The sequence below is a fragment of the Pipistrellus kuhlii genome, unplaced genomic scaffold (assembly GCF_014108245.1).
Source record: "Pipistrellus kuhlii isolate mPipKuh1 unplaced genomic scaffold, mPipKuh1.p scaffold_m20_p_18, whole genome shotgun sequence".
Taxonomy (NCBI): Eukaryota; Metazoa; Chordata; class Mammalia; order Chiroptera; family Vespertilionidae; genus Pipistrellus; species Pipistrellus kuhlii.
Window position 1 is genome coordinate 7,962,826 of NW_023425493.1, and position 20,785 is coordinate 7,983,610.

At 44.7% G+C, this 20,785-nt stretch overlaps 1 protein-coding gene and 1 pseudogene across 2 annotated transcripts in view; both read right to left on the reverse strand.

Annotated features, from left to right (window-relative positions):
• Window positions 1-2,163: 2,163 nt before the first annotated feature.
• On the reverse strand, window positions 2,164-3,905 carry LOC118721671 (annotated as a pseudogene).
• A 1,981-nt stretch (window positions 3,906-5,886) lies between these two features.
• CUNH1orf116 (chromosome unknown C1orf116 homolog) overlaps window positions 5,887-20,785 on the reverse strand; it is a 28,996-nt gene continuing 14,097 nt past the window's right edge. The window contains exon 4 of one of the 2 annotated variants that reach the window (XR_004988726.1): window positions 5,887-5,935. The gene's annotated coding sequence lies outside the window, so the exon portion shown is untranslated. Of the gene's footprint in view, window positions 5,936-16,375; window positions 16,401-20,785 lie in introns of those variants that run through there. The other variant, XR_004988727.2, reaches the window with a different exon arrangement.

Sequence of the window (20,785 nt, forward strand, 5' to 3'; positions counted from 1 at the left end):
ACCTGGGCATGTGTCCTGATTCATGGATCAATGCTCAACCACTGAGCCACACCAGCTGGGTCAATTCACACCTTTTAAATTGTGCACCACTCCAAAAAGTGTGATGAAATCTTGCGTTGTCCTGCTCTATCTCGAATCGTCCCTGTGTCCAGCATCTCCACGCAGCAGACACTCTCTCCCAATAGTCACCTAGTATCTGCCATCGTGGTTCCTACATGGGCTGTCGAGGTATCAAAGTGCTTGTTCAGGTTACCCTCACAGTAGCCTAATGCTATGTGACATGTCTACGTCACTCACCTCACTTTATCTCATCACCTAGGTATTGTGTCATCTCACATTATGACAAAATGAAGAAGGGTGAGTACAGTACGGTAAGAGGTTTTCAGAGAGAGACGAGAGAGAGAAAGAGAGAGACCCCATTCACATAACTCTTAATCTAGTATGTTGTTATAAACGTTCTACTATATTATTAATTATTGTTAATCTCTGACTGTACCTACTTTATAAATGAAGCTTTATCATAAGTATGGATGGGTAGCAAAATACGTTATGTAGAGAGAGTTTGATACCCTCTGTGGTGTCACGCATCCACGGGGTGTCTTGAACTTATTCCCTTGTAGATGACAGAAGACTGCTGTCTAATGGCACTTAGCAGGCTTGACAACCTCCGCCATCATGTGGCTGATTGTGAAGATTGCAAGCCAGCATCCTTAACACCCCTCCAAACCCAACGGGCATTCCTGAGGCGACAGGAGAGGGCTGTGGTTTATGTCCACACACACGGCTGGTTGAAGCACAGGGTACAGAAACCCTAGCTCATTTCCTAGAACCATGGTCGGCAAACTGCGGCTCGCGAGCCACATGCAGCTCTTTGGCCCCTTGAATGTGGCTGTTCCACAAAATACCACGGCCTGGGCAAGTCTATGTTGAAGAAGTGGCATTAGAAGAAGTTTAAGTTTAAAAAATTTGACTCTCAGAAGAAATTTCAATCGTTGTGCTGTTGATAGTTGGCTCTGTTGACTAATGAGTTTGCCGACCACTGTGACCTAGAACATAGGGGCATGTTGTCTAAGACTTCAGCTCACATTCATCTCCCCATGTTTTTAGGGACAAAATTCAACCCAATAACAGGGCAACAAAGAGAAAAGAGCTGACAAAGTATCACCTGGAAAACAGTCTCACACACCTGAGCAGTCTGTGCCTTCCGACCACAGAAGCTGCTGGGAGCAGGGTGTCCCAGAAAATGCTAGAAACAAATCTGAATTTAGGAGCTGAGAGAGGCCAGCTTCTCACAGCTGCCAGTATGGTTGTGCCATCTGTCCCACGGCAGGGGCTGGACCAGGTGACCCCCCACAGATCCTTGCATTTAAAGGCACCCTCACTGTGTTAGCTTTATTTCCAGAGCTGTACTGGGTTACCCCAGGGCCCCTTTCTCAGCCACAGATCTACTGGAACCGTCCACAAGCCGCAGTCCTTTTTCTTTTCTTTAAAAAAAAAATAAATAAATAATAATATATATATATATATATATACATATATATATATATATATATATATATATATATATATATATATATATAATTGATTTTTTTACAGAGAGGAAGGAAGAGGGATAGAGATCTAGAAACATCGATGAGAGAGAAATATCGACCAGCTGCCTTCTGCACACCCCCTAGCGGGGATGTGCCCGCAACCAATGTACATGCCCTTGACTGGAATTGAACCTGGGACCTTTCAGTCTGCAGACCGAAGCTCTACCACTAAGCCAAACCGGCTTCGGCTGCAGTCCTTTTTCAACTGTGAGAAGATGCTGTCACCTTGTGGTAGAAAGACGCCATGACTGATGTAATGTTACTCAGACTAGGACACTTTTTAAAGTGAAAGGGGGCACTTTTAATCATTGTGGTGGGACAGCAGGTGTAAATAGAAACAATCAGAATTGTTCACATAAGGGGAATGATTTTTTTTTAATTTATAAAACAATTTGTTTTTTGAACTTTTCCTTCTTCAGAGCCGGCCATTCACCTTCCTGTGTAGCCAAACTATTTTGCGGTTCCTTTCTTTCCGAATCCATTCCATGACTTCTGAGAGCTGCATCCCAGCCGGGAGCTGTTTTTGTGTGATGATTCCTGGGACTGCTCCTTTAACTACACAGATGTGTTCGCAGATCAGTCTTTCCCTTGCTCCTCCTTCCTGCTTCCCTATTTTGTTCCAAAATTGAGGACTTGACCAGCAGGGGGTGCCAAGTGCTAGTGGCACTGGCTGGCTTTGCTCTCAGATCCCAGGCTGATAGCACTTCCTTTGGTTTTCCTTTTCTGTTCCTTAGTTTACAGACAGCTGTGGGAGCTCTGCAGTGGGCCAGATGCGGTGTCAGGAGGGTTTCAAGGGGCCTCACCATGCCATGGGAAAATGGCCACACAACATACATGAGCACATGGCTTTTTACCTGAACCAGACAGCCGCGGCTGGGCCTCCAGTCCACAAGCTGCTGCAGGGAGAGGTTTCTCCTGGGCCATGGTGCCATGGCCTCCTCCTCGCACACCAGGAGCAACTCCCAGCTCTTCCGACGGGCTTTGAAAGGGTGCACCAGAGCGTAAGCTTGGCTTGGCTTCTGTGGAGCTGCTATGTAAAGAACCCCAAGAAGAAAATTAATCAGCTGGGCTTGAACCTCTGAGACAGAGACACGTGGTCCAGGCGCACACAGCACACCAATAGATCCCCCACGGCCTCTTGGAGGCACTGGACAGGGCACTGTGCGAGCAGCTGGCCATGCACACCAGAGCAGGAGCCGCATGGGAACCAGAAGTCCAGGCTGAAGCCAGCATTTAAATATAGGAGCGCGCCCAACCCTGGAAATGTTTCCGGGGCTTTCTCCTCCATCACCCCTTCCATCTCCGGCATGGCATCTCGGAGGACAAACTGTAGGAAACATTTGGCAACACGTATAGAACTGAGCACCCAACTTATCAATTACCCTGAGGTCTGGGAGTTGGGGGTAGGGGGAGGGGGCGATCATCTGTAGCCAAATCTCCAACACATTCCAAAAGGAAGCTGGCCAGCTTTCTATGGTTGCCTTGTTTCCTGCTGCAAGACTTGGGTGGTTATATTTCCAAATTTTCTCTACCACCAAAAGCTGCTCTTCCATCGGTTTTCCTGACAATAAAGATCTCTGTTCCCTATGGGATCCAGGAGCTGCCAACAAATAGGGCAGCTCAGTCCTGGTGGCTCCTTGAGCCACCTGACCCTCACTTGCTGGCCTTTTCCCAGGAGTCTGCTGCTGCTCTTCCGAGGCCTCCCTCTCCCTCTCCTCCTCCTGCCTTCCTTAGGTTCCAGGTCCGACAGGCTCTCTGAGCCGCCACTGTCCTCTGTGTCCCCCTCACCCACCTCACCCCAGTTCTCACCCCTTCCTCCTCGTTCTGCCCATCGCTGGCTTCCCTGCTTTGCTCTTCCTTGACATTCATCTTCCCGTCTCAGTAGGAGAGCAAACACCTCTCATCCTTATCCAATCCGAAGCCATTGCTTAAGTCATCCGCTGACATATTTTCATCCTTGTCCTTTCTAGGAATTTTTCAGAGTCCTTTAGCCTCCAGGCTCTTGAGCTGCTTCTGGTCCTGCCCATCCTTTTCTATTTCCACCGTTCAAGGGCTGTGCCTTCATCTCAAAGCCAAGCTCCCGAACCGTCATGTCCTACGCACCAGGCCTGGGCTCTCCTTTTTTCTCTGACTTGGGTGCTCTGTGGCCGGGAGAGACGAACTTCTTTCCAGTCTTGTTTCTCTTGTGTTTTTATTATTATTTATTATTATTATTATTATTTTCATTGATTATGGTATCACCTAATTGTCATCATCCCCCCATTCCCGTCCCAAACCCCTCCCTACATAAGCCCCCATGCTCCTGTTGTCCATGGCCACTCGTTAGGCTTATATGTATGCACACAAGTTTTTTGGTTGATCTTCCCCCCACCTTCCCCTACGTTCCCTCTGAGATTTGATAGTCTGATGGATGCTTCTCTTTCCCTGGGTCTGTTTTTGTTAATCAGTTTATGCTGTTCATTATTTCCCCTAGATGTGTGAGATCATGAGACCCTCTTGTTTTGGCTTCGCAGTGAGCTCTTCAGTCAGTTCTTTGTGTGCTTCTGGTTCCCTCCCACCCCCTTTCTCTAGGTCTTCTAAGGAAGAAGCTCGCCACCAGGTCTTCACTACCCTATGGCTCATGTCCATTGCTGGGCATGTAAGTAGATAAGTCCTGTGGTTTATCGCTTTTCATTCTCCCAAGCCCGCATCGAGGTTTGTCAGCCTGTTCCATGCCTCCCTGCTTCTGATCTTATTTTCTTGGGCAATTCATTTTGTTCATTAGATTCCACAAATAAATGAGATCATGTGATATTTGCCTTTCTCAGTTTGGCTTATTTCACTTGGCATTTTCCAGGTCCATCCAAGCTGTCCTAAAGGGTAAGGGATCCCTCTTTTTGAACGTTTTCAGTAAGAATATAATTGGTCCTCCGCCTCTGTGGGCTGCGAATCTGCAGATTCAACCGGCCTCAGATGGAAAACAGAATTTCTGACCTGCAGTTGGGAATCCAGGGATGCGGAGGGCCGATGGCACTGTGCTGCCCCAAGCACTCGTGGATTTTGATATCCAGCAGGGACCCAGAACCAATCCCCCACAGATACTGAGAGCCCACTGAAGTTTTGGGGGAGTCAAAAGGTATACGCAGACTTTTGATTGTGTGGGGACAGCCTTCCTAAGCCCTCGTTGTTCAAGGGTCAACTTATCATCAAACGCCTCCAGGCCGAGAGATGTTGGTTGGGGCCTCATGTCTCAGCTGGACCTAGAGCCGCTGCTGTTCCACACCCGTCACTCCTGCAGGCTCATCTCAGGAAGATGGTGGGGCCTTCCCCAGAAGACCCTGTGGTGGTGGTAGGGGTGGGGTGGGGGGGAGAGTATCACAGGCACCCTTCTTCTGCCTCCGCAGCCCTGCCCAGCTCAGCGCACTCTATCACATTTCTGAGGTCAGAAAAACTGGTTCTGGCTGTTTATCTGCCTTTGATGTGTTTGTCTTTGGCCTGCGCCTCAGCTTTTGAAATTAAAAGCCCATTATTTGATGGTTTTATTATTTGGTTCTGCTGCACCACAGCCTCAGATATAAATGACAGCAGCACAAACCACAGTAAACATACACACTCATCGGTGAATGTGTCCAAAAGCCCACCACAAAATGCTAAGAGAAGCAAACAGAGCCCCAGAATGGCACACGGGACTTCATTATAACCATGTCAACATTACCCATGTGTTCGTGCAAAGCTATAAGGCGACATTAAGCTAAATGATGTGATGGTGAGGAGAGAATATGGGTAACTTGGGGGGAAAAACACATATTTCCTTTATATTTGCTGTATATAAATACCAGCCAAGTTGTTTGTGAAAAACGTTAGATTATTTTACCTCTAATAATGCAGATTCCCTCTAGTTCCTGTGCTGCCCACCTGGTCTCCCGTCAGTCTCCACCTGGCTTCTTCCCTCCAGTTAAGCCACAGGGAGTAAATGTTTCTCTCTCATCAATGTTCCTCTCTCTCTCTTCTCGTCTTTCTAAAATAAATAAAAACATATTCTTAAAAAATCACACCCATTGAGTGGTGATCTTTAACAAAGTGAATTTTATGTTATACAAATTATATCCAGAAAAATCATAAAGATTGGTTTTATTTATACAGAGGTCAAAAATAAAGAAAACAAGCCCTAGCCAGTTTGGCTTAGTGGATAGGGGGTCGGCCTGCAGACTGAAGGATCCCAGGTTCAATTTCGGTCAAGGTGTCCCTCCATCCCAGGTAGGGGATGTGCAGGAGGCAGCCGATCAATGATTCTCTCTCATCATTGATATTTCTCTCTCTCTCTCTCTCTCTCTCTCTCTCTCTCTCTCTCTCTCTCTCTCTCTCTTTCTCTCTCTCCCTCTCCTTTCCTCTCTGAAATCAATAAAAATATATTTTAAAAAGAAAAAAAAAGAAAGAATATGAAACAATACATGGCTTAGGGACAGATACATATATGGATAACACAAAGAAAAGCAAGGGCATCATCAAAATGTGGGCTGGCGGTCACCTTCAGGGGAGTGGGGGAGAGGGTCACAGAGGGCCACAGAGATGTCAGAGGAGCCGCTAACACTCTCCTGAAGCCCGGGGGCAGGTAAGTGGGTGCTCGTGGTATTACTTTAACAGAACACATCATCCTTTAAAGTGAGCTTCAACTCTCTGTGTATCTCAGATCTATGTATATGTCATCTATCTATGTAGATATACATACTCATCCATGTATATATTTCCCAATTTCTAAGAATTAAATCCTTTTTTCCTATCCTTACACTTAGCGTTTAGTTTGTGGCCTTTTTTTTTTTTTTTTTTTTTTTAATGGATGTACTAAATATTGCTGAGGGTATTCACTTCAATATTTTACAAATTTCCTTCCTGTTAAATTATCCATTTGTTTACAATCCTCCCACCACCACCCACCCCCAGTGCCCCCTCTAAGATATCTGTTTGTCCTTGGCTGTCTCTACATATTTGAAAGCATGACGCTGGGAGTTCTGGGAGCTTGCACTCACCTTGCTTTGGTCTGGGGAGCTGGGGAGTCAGTGGTTACACGGGATGGGGGAGGGGGGACATCTAAATGCCACTTTGAGAGTATATTTTCTCTGGGACTATTCCATTTTTCAAGGGAAAAGGCCCTCCCTTGTTTTTGCTTGGGTGTCTTGTTTGTTTGGGGTTTGGGGTTGCTCTTTTATTGCCCTGGGAGGTTGGTGCTGGCTCCTTCCTGTATGTTTCCAGCTTTGGGCAGCAGGGTTTCAGCAAATCCCTTCTTTCAAGCCCATGCCTCATCCTTGACTTCACTTCACGGGGCACTTCCTAGACCCAAGTCCGCTGGGCTCTGCAGAACTTGGGGGCCCCTGTCACTCTCTGTCACCCCCAGTCACTCTCTCCAGGCCCTGGTTCTGCTCAAAGCTTCACCCTTGTTACTCCTCCATCGGTCTCATCCCCTCCCCCACCCCCCACCCCCACACTCATATTTATTAACTTCTCTCATCTGCTGAAAACCTCTCTACTGGTCTCTTCATTGCTCAGAGTTCATACATTTCCATTCTTTATTGTTACTTAGAGGATTCTATTATTATCTGAAGGGACAGAAGAAAATGTGTGTAATAAATCTGTCATCTTTAATCAGAAGTTAGGTTACCTTCAAAATTAAAAAAAAAAAAAACGAAGAAAAAGAACTCCTGTCTATGGAACACTAACTAAGGGCCAGGCACTGGTCTGAGAATGTCGCCTGCATTCTTTTATTAATCTCCCCAATGATCCTGTGAGGCAAGTGCTCTTATGTCTTTCCCCTACTTTACAGATGAGGAAACTGAGAGACGGGATGATTAATATCTTGCCAAAAACCTAAGAGATAAGAAAGTGGTGGAGCCAGGCAGCCCCATGCAGGGGCCATGTCCCTAACCATCTAATCATCATGTGACACAGATAGATAGGTGACAGGTAGATAGACATACCACCTGTGGTCCTATCATCAAAGAGGCAGGTGGAAGACTCTCAACTCCGTCACAAAGTGAAAGAGTGACAATCAGCTCAGAATGAGAAATAAAAAAGCAGCCTGGCCCTTAAGCAGGTTGAGAGGACCAACACGGACAAAACCAGCTGCAAAATTAACAAAAACATTGCTTCTCTCAAAGGCATGCTGCAAAAGAGCCTCCTTCCAAGTGAGCACAGCTTTCTCACCAGGGATATTCCCAGGCTGCTCTGCTCTACCCATCTATTACTGGGGAGACACAACTGCTAATGGCCCTCTACTCATGACAGCATCCAATCCCTCATTAGATCCCTGTATCTTAACCCTGCATCGGAAATGGCAAGGAACTCAGAACTGAACCCCACTTCCCCAAGACTTTCCTCAAACACGTTCAGCAGGAACTTACGCCTTAGGCTCTTCCCTCTTGTTGAGTCTCATTCTGAAGTTCCTTTGGAATGCCCCCCCCCCCCCCCCACCAGTGCACTGAGTCTATCAATGCTATTTTGTCAGACGACAGGTTTGTGCCTGGTGGTCTTGGCTGCTTATGCTTGAACGTAGATATGTGGGTTCTTAGGGATTCATTCCTTTGGCTTAACGTCGTCGTGAGCTTTCCTGCAGTGCCAGGGAGGGCCGGGCAGTGGTGGAAGGTGTCAGGTTGGGAAAGCTCATGAAAAGCCTTGGGAGAGAGGGGCCTCCTGGTGGGGAAGTGGGAGGTTAGGACTCGGAAGGCACAGGTCCCTGCTTTGTAATTTATTCTCCAGTTGGCTTTCGTTCTCTCCTTTACCGGGTCTCCGGGCACCACATTGTCTCCATTTTAAGAGGAGTTTCAATCCTGCCTGGGGCAGTACAACTGCCATTTCTGATCTGATAAAGATCTCCCCCGCCTGGCCCTCCCGACCTTTGTACTTACTTTTTTTTTTATTTTTAAACTTTTGAGAAAAAAAGAGAGAGAGAAACATCCATTGGTTGTATCTCACAGGCCCTTGCAGGGGAACAAAGCCACAAGCTGGGTATGTGCCCCGACCAAGAGTGAACCTGCCACCTTTTGTCACTTACTTTAGCCAGACGTGGCTTCAGGATAACGGTGTCTCAGCTAAGAGAGAGGTGGTCTAGCCTTCATGCTCAGTGCCAGGGGAAGCTGCCCTGACCTGGCGTAGCATCAGTGTGAGAGGGGCTGTCCTAGCCTTGAGTGTGGCATATGAGGGCCAGGAGGGCAGCCTCAGCCTTTGGTTGGAATTTTATTATATATATATATATATGTATGTATGTATTTTATTGATTTTTTTATAGAGAGGAAGGGAGAGGGATAGAGAGAAACATTGATGAGTGAGAAACATCTATCAGCTGCCTCCTGCCCACCCCCTACTGGAGCTGTGCCCACAACCCAGGTAAATGCCCTTGACTAGAATCAAACCTGGGACCCTTCAGTCTGCAGACTGACACTCTATCCATTGAGCCAAACTAGACAGGGTGGTTGGAGTTTTATTAAAAGATTCTCAGTGCTTTGGCAGCCACAGATGAGGACAAAGTTATTATTACTGCTCTTGTTGTTGCCATTCATATCATTATTAATACTTCTACACGGAGTTGTGATTCAAACTTTTCTAAGTACCTTCACTCTGATCTTTCTCCTCAGTGAGGTATATACCACACGGGGAAGCATTTTCTTATTTTCTAGTTGAAGAAAACGAAGCCCAGAGAAGTTGTGTTACTTGTCTGTGTTGGTGACAGAGCAGAGGTCTAAAATCAAAGTCCTGCCCTAACCAGTTTGGCTCAGTGGATAGAGCGTTGGCCTGTGGGCTGAAGGGTCCCAGGTTTGATTCCGGTCAAGAGCATGTACCTTGGTTGCGGGCACATCCCCAGTGGGAGGTGTGCAGGAGGCAGCGGATCAATGTTTCTCTCCTATCGATGTTTCTAGCTATCCCTCTCCCTTCCTCTCTGTAAAATAAACAAACAAACAAATAAATTATATATATATATATATATATATATATATATATATATATATATATATATATAATTTTAAAAAATAAAATAAAATAAAAGCCCCTTGGCCCCGGGCAATGGTCACTCCAGTTTCTCACAACAGGAGAAAAGACTACTGAACAGTGAGTGGTAAGAGATTTGCCTGAGCCTGGAGTGTTGAGTGGTGGATATGCCCAAAGTGTACATAGACCATTGGGGCTTAGTAGGCTACCAGACTAGAAACTGGTTATTTCCATCTCTGATCCAGAACCTACCAATTAATCTTGCCTCCAGAAGCCACCCAGCCCCAAACAAGAGACAGGAGCCATGCCCGGAGCCCCAGGTTATGCAAGTGGGGGCTGGGCCGTTGCCACCTGTCTGGGTGGGAAGGGGCAGAGGAGGGCCTTGCTCTGCCCTGGCCTCCCCAGGGGAGTGTGGGCACAGGAATGCGGAGCGGCCACTCTGAGCCAGGCCAGGTGGGTCTTGCCTTGCAGCCAGCTCTGAACCGACAGGCTCAAACCAGTTTGTGGCTTAGCCTGCACTTCAGAATGGGGTGGTGGTTGCATTCCTGCCCCCCCCCCCCCCCAATCTGAGCCCTAACCCATTGAGAAGGAAGCGTGGACAGCACAGGAGGCTGTAGGTCAAATAAATGTCAAATAAATGTCAAATAAATGTGCTTTAGGAAGCAGAGGCTGCTCAGGACTGGAGGCTGCCTCTGCTCTCCAAGCACCGCCCCTGGAGTCAGCTCTCAGGCCCAGCCACCTTGGGTCTTTATCCCGAGTTTTCAAGGCATCAGTGCTTTTTAAACTCAGTTTCCCTCTCTGAATCTCCTCCTTCTCCCTTTCATCTATTCCTCACATAGCAATCTGAGTGAGCTTTCAAAAACACAGCTCTGATCATGTCATTCCCCCGGCTTAAGACTCCCGATGGTCCCCTGCTAGGCATCAAGTCCAGTCCCCCAGCATGGCCGGCTAGGCTCTGCATGCTCTACAGCAACCCACATCAGCCTCAGCTTGCCCCACTGTCCTCACTGCTCCCCAAGCTAAACTCACATTCCGTGGAAAAGGTTCTATGCTTTCCTACCTCAGGACCTTTGCCCCTGCTATTTTCACTGCCTGGATGCCCTTTGTCTTTAGATCCTTCATATATAAGCTCAGTATTTTCTTCGGAAAAGTCTACCCCAACATTAGAAAATATATCAGGAAAAAAAATTTTACTAAGATAAATGTCAGAGTTATTGCCTATGTTTTCTTCTAGGAGTTTTATGGTTTTAAGTCTTACACTTACTAGTAAATCTCCAATCCATTAAGGGTTTATTCTTTTTAAATATATATATATATATTATTGATTTTTTACGGAGAGGAAAGGAGAGGGATAGAGGAGAAGAAATATAGATGAGAGAGAAACATTGATTCAGCTGCCTCTTGCACACTCCCAGCTGGGGATGTGCCCACAACCAAGGTACATGCTCTTGACTGGAATCAAACCTAGGACCCTTGAGTCTGCAGGCTGACGCTCTGTCTACTGAGCCAAACCAGTTAGGGGATGGGGTTTATTCTTGTATATGGTGTAAGAAGGTGGTCATTGTAAATCCATTAATTATTTACTAACATGTTATTTAGCCTCGATGTGTTTGTGTGCTTTTTAGTTTTGTCTTGTAATTGATTTCTAGTTCTGTACTGTTGTAGTTAGAGAAAATTCTTGATATGATTTCAATCTTCTTAAATTTATTGAGATTTGTTTTGTGTTTTAGCATATAATTTATCCTGGAAAATGTTCCATGTGCACTTGAAATGAATGTGTATTATGCTGCTTTGGGCTGAAATGCTCTGAAAATATCAATTAAATCCATCGGTCTAGTGTTGCTATTTTCTTGTTGATTTTCTGTCTGGAAGATTTATCATTGATGTCAATGGGATGTTACAGTTTCTTATTATGGCTGTATTATTTTTGATCTCTCCCTTCACTTCTATCAATATTTGCTTTAGGTGTTTCTATGTTGGGTATTTACTATGTTGGGTGTAACTGCTAGAGGGTCACCTAAGACCATCAGAAAACACAGACATTTATATTATGATTCATAACAGTAGCAAAATTACAGTTATGAAGTACCAATGAAAATAATTTTTATGGTTGGGGGTCATCACAACACGAGGCACTGTATTAAAGGGTCACAGCATTAAAAAAGGTTGAGAACCACTGGTGAAGAGCTTCCATCTCCTCTCCAGGCACACTACTCCCCTTACCGCCATGTGTTCACCAACTGGGAAACTCTCAAAATCTCATTCTTATGTTGTTGTAAATGACAGCTTTATTACACAGACATGGGTTGATTAATAAATCATGGCCATTGGTGATTGATTCAACCTCCATCCCTTCTCCTCTCCCGGGAAGATAGCTCAGTGGCACTGAAGCTCCAACCCTCTGATCCCTTGGTAGAGTCACCTGGCAACTATTCCCCCTCCCTAGGTGATCTAGAGGCATTCTAAAAGTCACCCCATTGCCGAAACTGGTTTTGCTCAGTAGATAGAGCGTCAGTCTACGGACTGAAAGGTCCCAGGTTTGATTCTGGTCAAGGGCATGTACCTTGGTTGCGGGCACATCCCCAGTGGGGGTGTGCAGGAGGCAGCTGGTCGATTATTCCCTCTCATCGACATTTCCAACTCTCTATACCTCTCTGTAAAAAATCAATAAAATATATTTTTAAAATAAATAAACAAACAAACAAACAAATAAATAAAATAAAAGTCACCTCATTAACCTAGCAAGGTCACCTTTATCACCTCTACCACTTAGGAAATTCCAAGGTGATAAATTCTGCGCCAGGAGCAAGTGGAAGACCAAATATATATCCTATTATAAATTACAATATCACAAGACCCTAGCCGTTTCTCCCACTCTTTCTGATAAAATCCAAATGGCTTTTCTCTTCCCAAAAGTGGCTAGAGGTGACCTCTGAAAATCATTCGCTATCCACTTGCCCCAGAGAACCCCACAAAATCATGCAAATCAGAAGGTTGGAAGTGGTATGTTTGCTTTAACAACACTCATGAAATTGCCCAGGCCATCAAGGGTATGCATCTTTGTGAAGCTGCCAAGTATCTGAAGGGTGTCACTTTATAGAAGCAATGTGCCGTTTTGTCGTAACAATAATGGATGGAGTTGGTAAGTGTGACAGGCCAAACAGTGGGGCTGGACACAAGATTGGTGGCCCAGAAAAAAGTGTTGAATTTGCCTGGACCTGTTTGGCTCAGTGGATAGAGCATCAGTCTGGGGACCAAAAGGTCCAGGTTCAATTCCGGTCAAGAGCATATACCTTGGTTGCAGACACATCCCTGTTAGGGGGTGTGCAGGAGGCAGCTGGTCAATGTCTCTCTCTCATTGATGTTTCTAGCTCTCTATCCCTCCCCCTTCCTTTCTGTAAAAAATAAATAAAATATATATATATTTTTTTAAAAAGTGTTGAATTTTTGCTGCATGTACTTAAACATGCAGAGTGTAATGCTGGCCTGAAGGGTTTACATGCAGATTCTCTGGTTACTGAGCACATCCAGATAAGCAGAGCTCCCAAGATGCGGCGTAAAACTTACAGAGCTCATGGGCAGATTGACCCCCACAAGAGCTCTCCCTGCCATACTGAGAGGGCGCTTCCTGAAAAAGAGCAGATTGTTCTTAAACCAGAAGAGGAGGTCTCACAGGAGAAAAAGATACCCCAGAAGAAACGAAAGAAACAAACACTATGGCCAGGGACTAAATTCAGCATAAAATAAATACTGACTATATCTATCTCCAAATAGTCCAAACAATGACTCTAATCCGTGAGCACAAGCCCTCCTTCCAAGAGTCATTCTTGATCAACTAGTCCTGAAACTGGCTAAACGCCACCTGACCCTTCCTCCAAAGCCCTGAAAACATTCTTCTCTCCTTCCCCAAGTTAGGAGGAAACCAAGGCTATGCTCATGGGGCTCTGAGGATGTTCCTTCACCATGCACTCCTTGTGATAAAACGAATCAGTCCGGGAGAGGGTCTTCTTTTTACCCCAAGAAACATCTCCTGGGGGAAGAAAGAAAGATCATTCTACAGTTTGTGGAGGGATTTGAAAGAGTGTGCCAGGGAGGACGATTCTAGAATAGTGAAGGTGGGCCTAGCAGGTACCCCAGCTGACCCAGGACTCTCCCGGACCCATCCCTGGGTGGATGGCCCTGGTTTCCTCAAAGCTCACTGCGTCCACCTCTCAAGCCAGCTGTGCTTGCTTAGCGCCTCTGCTTCCCTGAGGAGCCACAAGCACCTGCTAGTTTTCCCTTTTAGATTTTGCCTTGGAAAGGCAATCAGCTGAAATAATGGAGAGGAAGCAAGGAACTGGCCCTTCACAGGGGAAGCCAGGCCCCTAGAAATGCTGGAGAGGACAGGTCTTAGTCCCAGAGTAGCATGGATACAAGCCCTGTTCTCTCTCCACATGGTTACCTGGCCCCAATCCTATCTCTTTCAGGTCAGGTGCAACATTCCTGGGTGTGAGGAAAGCCTTATCAGAGGGGAGCAGCAGAAGCATGATATGCAGGCCAGGGTCCAAAGTCAGCCCCACGCTAGGTACAGCCACCTGCGTCTGGAGAACAAGGACTTCCTCACAAATGCACTTCCTGCTCCTGCTTTCCCTGAATGGAATCCCAGCTTGTTTGCAGAGGGACAAGGTTAACAAGGCCAGGGTCCTATCAAAGGGCCTTTTGTTTCCTGAGCTAAACATTGGCTCATTGTTGCTTTCCTGCCTGGACCCTCCAGAGGTGGGAGGCCACTCGGAGCCTCCAGTTTCGGTGTGTGGCTCAGGAGGAGGAGGCTGGCCCGACTCTGGGGAGAGGGACCCTGGGACAAGCTGATGGGATGCCTCCGCTCAGGGCCTCCTGTCCAGCGATGACGAGTTGATGGGCCGTCGGCACACTTACCTTCCTTCAGAACAAAGGATTCTTACAGCTTTGCCTTCCTCCCTTATAAATATGTACACATATAATACCTTAATAATAATAATAATAAAATAAATAAACTAACAAACTCAAGCCTGTTAACAGGATTTTTTTCCTCTTGCTTCTCAGGGGGTGGAAGTAACCCTGCAGTTTCTCAAACTGGAAGTGACCCACACCACCTTCCTTTCTCTGCACATTGACACTTTCCCGGAGAACACAGGGTGGTCTCTGACCCTAGAACATCAACCAAGTAGGACAGTTTTCACCTCTTTCAGAGAATGATTGAGAAAGAGCCATTTTAGAAAGTTTGTAGAACAGAGTTAAAGACCTGACACCACTTGTTAGCTGTGGAACTTAAGACAAGTCTTTTATCCTCTTTATGCCTCAGTTTCTCTCCTACAAAATGGCATAATACTGGAGTTGTTGTGAGGACTAAACAGGATAATGTGGACAAAGTATCTGTGTCTTTTATATATTAACTGCAGTCATGTTACCTAGCATTGTTATTCTCAGGTTGGGCCTCAGGACCTGACCTCAGAGTCTGCCTAATCCGTTCCCTGTTGCCCCTCAAAGCACATAAACATGGTCTTGGGGTGAGGTTCTCTCTCTCTCTGTTTAAAAGGTTCCCCAGTGCGCCCTAACCGATTTGGCTCAGTGGATAGAGCATCGGTCTGTGGACTCAAGAGTCTCAGGTTTGATTCTGGTCAAGGGCATGTATCTTGGTTGTGGGCACATCCCCAGTAGGGGGCGTGCAGGAGGCAGCTGATTGATGTTTCTCTCTCAATTGATGTTTCTATCAATAACTCTCTATCCCTCTTCCTTCCTCTCTGTAAAAAATCAATAAAATATATTTTTTTAAAAAATGTTTCCTCAGTGTAGTTCAAGGCCATGGGTACAAGGATAGAGACAATGTCCACACATTTGCTTGTCAAGCCTGACTACTAAGAGAACTACAAGGGTCACCTGATTATCTAACACCAGGTCCCAATATGAATAGAAAATTAAGATGAGTCACCTGAGACTTGGTGGGTCAGATTTCCCACAAGGGCTGTAGGAAAGATGAGCCCTTGTGGCATCCTGCACTCAAGTTCACCATTTTTGTCTTCATTTAATGAACAAATATTCATTGAGTGCTTACTGCTTGCCAGGAACTGTGCAATATTCAGGGCATACAAAATGAGCACAAGGATGTGTGGTCTTTGATCTTGTGGAACTTAGTCTAATGGAGGAGCAGACATTAATGTAATAGGTACGAGCAAGTATTCTTTGGGGAAGAGAGTGACAAATTCCATTAACTGATGGAGAGATAAGCTCAGAGACAGTGCAGGCGAGGCTGGAGGGATGGACCGGGGATGTTTGTGGTGGGACTTGAAGAGCTTAGAGTCCACGTTTAAGGTTTTGGTCTGTATCTAAGAGCAGTGGGGAAACCAGCCAGGTCATGACTACTTCAACTTTCTATTTTTTTTTTTAAATCTTTCTTAAAACTTTCTATTTTAAAATAATTTTTGACTTTAAAAAGTGTCTAAAATAGTACAAAGTGTCCCCACATACTCTTCACCCATGTCCCCTAAATGTTAGTGTCATACATAGCACACTTATTAAAACCAAATGGGGATGTCCTTTTCTGGAGCAACAAGATAAATGATAGCCATGGACACTAACACAACAATACACATTCTTCCATATTGATATAAATAACTATTTGAATATATATCATTAAATGGTATTAAGGCCCTGGTTGAGTGGCTCAGTTGGTTGGAACCTCATCCCATGCACCAGAAAGGCTGTGGCTTTGATTCCTGGTCAGGGCACATACCTGGGTTGCAGGTGTGATCCCTGGTCAGGGTACAAGCAGAAAGCAACCAATAGATGATTCTCACATCAATGTTTCTCTCTCTCTCTTTCTCTCTCTCTCTCTCTCTTTCTACCTCTCTCTAAGTATATCCTCAGGTGAGGATTTAAAAAATAATAATAATAACATTTTTAAATGGGGGTTAAGAAACAATCCTTCATTACAGTAGAATTCCAAACAATAAATGTAGAAGAAACGATGGAAGTAGAAAAATCACAATTTGGCAAACACCATAGTGATAATTGTCTCAGGCCAGAATCATTAATGGATACTAAAATTAGTGGAAGAAAGTATGAGAAGAAATAGAATATTTGTGTAGCCCTAAAGTATTTCATTTCCCTTCTCTAACAGTGAGAAATCTGCTTTTTTTATCCAGAGATAGTTATTTACTTGTTTAATCTAGTAACATACATAAGAATGTTAGCCTATAAATATAAAAAACACATTCAAAATCTAGAATTTGTTTTTAGCCTTTGACAGTATAAAACAAAAATAAATTTTTTCAAATTTAGTTTAGGTCTTTTCTTCCTCATTCCTCTCAGTATAGTTATGTCACTCTTTTATTTATTTTTTTAATACAGTGGGTTTGTTTTCTACTCTTTGGTATACCATTTTTGGATCTTTCCCACCCTCCTCTAAACACACACACACACCCTTTACTCACACAAACACACACCCTGCTGTTATTTATTTATTTATGTATTATTTATATAATAATTCTATGGATATGCAAAACATTACCATGGCTCTAAAATCTGAGAGCTGCAAAAAGATATGTTCAGAGAAGTGCCATCCTCCCCCTCCCTTCCATGCTGTTTCCATTCCCCGCTTCCTTCCAGTTTCTCCGCCCACCCTCTGTAGATAATCATATTAGTTTTTGGTTGACCCTGTCTATATATTTTTTGCGCAAATGCACTAATACATGTGTATTTTCTTAGGTCCTTTTATTCTTCCATGAAAGGTAGTGTGCTACAGAGGCAAAGATAATTCTGGTTGCTAAGTAAAAAGGGCTAGAGTGGATGTAAAGAGTACACCTAGCTGCTGCTCTGGTCCAGGAGAGATAGTAGGACCCCAAGTTTGGCTGTGGTGGTGCCAGAAAAGAAGAAAAAACTGGTTGGAGTGATGTTTGGAGGTGATATTGCCATGATTTATAATTGTTTACAGAGGACAGTGTTATGGATAGTCTTTTGATTTCTGGCTCTACTCATTGGGTGAGTGCTGGTCTTGCTAAACTAAGATACAGAACACTCTAAAAAGGGCCAGATATGTTGAGGGGCCCCACATGGGTCTGTGCTTAGACATATTTGGTTTGGAGTGGAAATGATGTAGGCAGCTGAGGCATTCAGCACTGAGGGGAGGTCTCAATAGAAATTTCTAAAGCTGTGAATTCTGGCCTGGTCTTCTGCACACACAGGTCAGGAAAAGGAAGAGCATGAAGAGTAGGATCCTCTGCTCAGTTCCAGTGAGCATGGAGCTCCCCACACCACCAAGCAGGTCTCAACACCAGCTGGGTGTCTTACAATTGGACTCAGTTCTGACACTGTCTACCTGGAGATAAACTCAGATCCCACAAGTTGAGGCCTCAGTCCCACAAAGCTGCGTCCCCATCCCTTCTGATGCCAATTGCAAGTCAGGATTGTTACCTGTGCTTCTGGCCGACAGACTAAATCAGAGGTTCTCACAATCCCCTCATTGGGTTTGCAAGAGCAACTCAAAGAATTCAGGAAACCGGTTTACTCACTGGTTTACTGGTTTATTACAAAATATATTAAAGGAAACTAATGAACAGCCAGATAAAGAGATACACAAAGCCAGATCTGGAACAAAGGAGCCCTGTTCCTGAGAGCTCAGGGCGGGAACTGTTCTGGTTTACCAACCTGGAAGCTCTCCAAACTCTTGGGTTGTTTTTTGTTTATTTGTTTGTTTGTTTTAAATATATTTTATTGAATTTTTACAGAGAGGAAGAGAGAGGGATAGAGAGTTAGGAAGAGAGAGGGATAGAGTTAGAAACATCAATGAGAGAGAACCATCCATCAGCTGCCTCTTCCACACCCCCTACTGGGGATGTGCCAGCAACCAAGGTACATGCCCTTGACCTGAATTGAACCTGGGACCTTTCAGTCTGCAGGCTGACGCTCTATCCACTGAGCCAAACCGGTTTCAGCCAAACTCTTGGGTTTTTAGGGAGGCTTCATTACATAGGCGTGATTGATTAAGTCACTGGCCATTGGCAATTAAACTCAATCTTCAGCCCCTCTGCTTTCCCCAGAAGTGAGGTGGGTGGAGGGTGGGACTAAAAGTTCCCAGGTGGTCAGCCTCCATCCTCAGGCTACGTTGGGGTTTTTCAAAAGTCTCTCATTGACATAACATAACACACCTTTATCGGTCTCCTCATAAGAAATTCCAAAGGTTTTAGGAACCCTGAGCCAGAAATGGAGATGAAGACCAAATACATATTGCATATTAAAAACCACAATTTCAGCCGAAACCTGTTTGGCTCAATGGATAGAGCGTCTGCTTGGGGACTGAGAGGTCCCGGCTTCGATTCCAGTCAAGGGCATGTACCTTGGTTGCAGGCATATCCCCGGTAGGGGGTGTGCAAGAGGCAGCTGATTGATGACTCTCTCTCATCGATGTTTCTAGCTCTCTATCTCTCTCCCTTCCTCTCTGTACAAAATGAATAAAAATATATATTTTTTTTAAATCACAATTTCAGTCTCATGCAGAAGAAAAAACAGAGACAAAAAACATTGATCATCACCCAACCTCTTCTTGAAGGAGACTGGCTGGCTGTCTCAGGGCAGGGCCACCACAAGAGGATGTGCTTTTTTAGTGGTGGGTGAAGTTAGAAGCAGGATGGCAGAAGATTAGAGCGAGAATTGTACCAGATTTCAAAATGATAACAATGCCAAATTTGGCCTAACCCTTGGCCACTGTATGTTTTCAATTCTTCCTCTCCCCTGCTCTCTTTCATCCATCCACTCATCTATCCATCCACCCATCCACTCACCCACCAATTTATCCATTCATTTTTCTGACTATATTTATATCCACTTATAAGTATAATTCCCTGTTAGGTAGGAATTTGGATTATATAACCTAAACATTTCCTTCCAGCCCTTAGGTTATATGAGGTATCTTTCACCTTAGGTTATATTGTGATTCTTTTTGGCAGGGTGTCGGTCTTTCTAATTAAGTTGTTTGGTTTCCTTGAAACATACATTTTTACTGAAGCTCACCTCGTCCAGAGCTTTGTCAGGATATCTTTTTGACTCAGGTTATTTTGAACTTGAAATATGTGGCACGTGGTGAATAAGAACAACCATTCAGACAGACAATGAGCAAGAGGGAAGGACAGCCTGGAATTAGATCATCATCTGGTTTTATCTCACTTGTATGCTACATCAATGATGACAATGGTGACAATGATGGTGGTGATGGTGATGATGGAAGTGATGGTGGTGATGGCAATGATGATGATAAGTTCAGTAGATCATATGGCCCTTATAACAGAGGGAATTTAGAGAGGTCATCCACTTGACCTTCTTGCCTCCTATTAACTAATGCCTGATGCATTCCTGAAATATGCCTAACCCTATTTTTAGAAATGGCCCCAAGAATCTCGAAATCTTTTCTAGCCCCAACTCTCCCTGACTTTGGCCAGAGTTTTCTCCTGCTATATGTTTATTTTCCCCCTTCATTTAAAAAATGATTGAAACAATAAATAATAAAACATAATTATTGGATAGAATATAGTTCTTTGAGCTACACAGTGAAAGAAAATTAAAGGAAGCAAAAAGAATCTATCTATATGGTCATGGGTCGCAAGAGATCGATGAAAAAGGGGAAGCCAAGTTTGAGGATAGAGAAGCTGGAACTAAATGGTTCAGCCTTCGTGGAAACACAAACACCATACTGATGCTGATCTCTTTCTTTTCAAATTCCAGGAATTGTGGTGTGATTGAGACTGAGTCACCTAGAAGGTGTGCCAAAGCCTGGTTGTTACTTTGGACTTCCATTTGCAGAAAGATCGTTCCCATTTCCTCAGAACTGGATCAAGTGTGCTCTTGGTGTCCTACCCCTCCTACATTTGCTCCCTGTGAGGAGGAAGGAATAAGATCCAGAAGACAATGGAGTATCTACACAGTGTCAGGCACTGAACTTTACACAGTTTATAGCACTTTATTCATCCCCACTATCTTAAAAAGGATGACATTATCCCCATGTTTCAGACTGAGAACTTTAAGGTCCAGAAAGTCCCAGGGTTCCCTGATTGGTAAGGGATGGAGGTTGAACTGAGCCCAGATCTATATACTTCATAGTCACTCACATGAGGAAAAGGGCAGGGGAGCATTTTACCTGAATTCCTTCTTGGATTCTGATTGAGATGAACACAAATTCTCTTGTCCATGCCCTAGATCTCTACCTCCTCTTGTCTATGAGCCTACAGATT